Below are 1,872 nucleotides of genomic sequence, written 5' to 3' on the forward strand. Positions count from 1 at the left end.
AAGTCAGGCTCTATATTGGAATACCAAGTCCTACGTGCAGAGCTCCTACTTTAGCCTGGTTATGTACTAGAAATCAGTACTTTACATTTTAATCTATTTAGGCAATTCTAAATTATAGTCCAGTTTGAGAAATCCTGCCCTGTATTATATATAAAGTCAATAATTTATTAGTATTTTCTACTAATCTATTGATGTTGAATATATAGAGGAAATCAAGTAATATATTTCTAGTGAAGCCTAGATTATTTGAATCAGTCATCCTGAATTATATGTAAAAATATGCTAAGAGCTTGAGGGAAGAGGAGAAGAAATGTTTCACGCCAAGTGCTTGAGGAAGAAATTTTGGAGCCCATCTTATGCCATAACATCCCTTCCTTTTCTGCTTTGTGTAAAAGACAAGACTGGAATTAAGAAAATAGTTAATGGTAAAAGGAGCAGGTTCCTAAAGGAGTTACATTATTATTTGATATATATTTGGATTCTGTAAGCTACACATACACACACATGCACACACACACACACACACACACACAAGATTTGTCTGTATTTTCTGCTGTTTTTGGTAATGATGTTCTGGATTTTTGTTAACTTATGGACACAGAGAAGCTAGTTACAAATACTCTTGCAGCAAAACGATTTCTTTTTATCCTGCAGAGCCCGTGATAATTAACAACATAGACTGTTTTGCTGACTATTAGTAAATTTAGTAGAAGATTATATTGTAAGTGAAATAGATACATGAAAATTTCTGTAACAACACTGAATGTAATTTCTGCTTCCTTTTCTTGTCCATCGATTGCTTAATGTAACAGCATAAAATTAATAAGTAGATCCATTGAGATTGCTGAAATCATAGAACATTGGAGAATTAAAACACTTTAAATATCATCTATTTCACTCCCTCATTTGAAAAATGGAAAATAAAAGAGACATATAAAGACATATTCAAATGAAAAGGATATCTCATCTAACTTTAAAACAACTCTAAATAGCGATTAGAGAACAGGAGCAAAGGCATAATTCAGGCAAATGTAGCCTTGTTCTTTAATTTGAGACTACTTAGAAAAAAATGTATTAAAGCCAAACCTCTGTCCTATTTCAGAAACAAATGCAAACCATTTTACGGTGTTTAGTTCATGCCCCAATTACCATACTATTCAGCTATGGGAGAATAGTTGAGGATCAAAACAGCTTTGGGCCATGATGAATAATGAGTGAGAGAATGGACTAATTAATAACGCCATGACAGTGTAAATCACTTCACTGGAGCTTAAATTTTGGATGCCAAGAGCTGCACACAAGTGATTAATACTCACTATGTAAGATCAATAAAATTTATTTTTAATATTAAGGAATCCAATTTTACACTTTATAAGCAGAGAAGGAAGGTGAGACTAGAGAAGTTTATAATAGTAGGGAAACAATTGCAATGCAATTTATATACACTGATAAGAAGAAATGATGAATCTTATTATTATGGAAGTAAGTTCAAAAGAATTTTTTTATTTCACACATAAAACAATTAAAAATTAAAGTGCCATGGCGAAATCGTGGATTCTAAAAAATTGTTTTTGAGAATAATTTACCCAGCTTAAGACATATTTATTATTATTTTAGGTTTAGAATGTTATACAATGTGGATATGTGCTTAAGTTTTAATTCCTTTAAAGGAAATATAGCTCTTGAGATTTCACGAAAGTTTTCAATTTAGTAAGGACTTAGATGAATATTATTTTTCTTCTCATTTTCTTCTCACAACTCCTCAATTTCTTGCTCCCCACCTTCACCATGATAAGTAAGAACATATTACAGTATTTGACTCTATCCCCTTGCTTTAGTTATTCTTAAAGAAAAAAGTCTCTCAAAGTCCCT

Source organism: Propithecus coquereli, unplaced genomic scaffold (genome assembly GCF_000956105.1).
Source record: "Propithecus coquereli isolate 6110/MARCELLA unplaced genomic scaffold, Pcoq_1.0 Scaffold23, whole genome shotgun sequence".
In the NCBI taxonomy this organism is placed as follows: domain Eukaryota; kingdom Metazoa; phylum Chordata; class Mammalia; order Primates; family Indriidae; genus Propithecus; species Propithecus coquereli.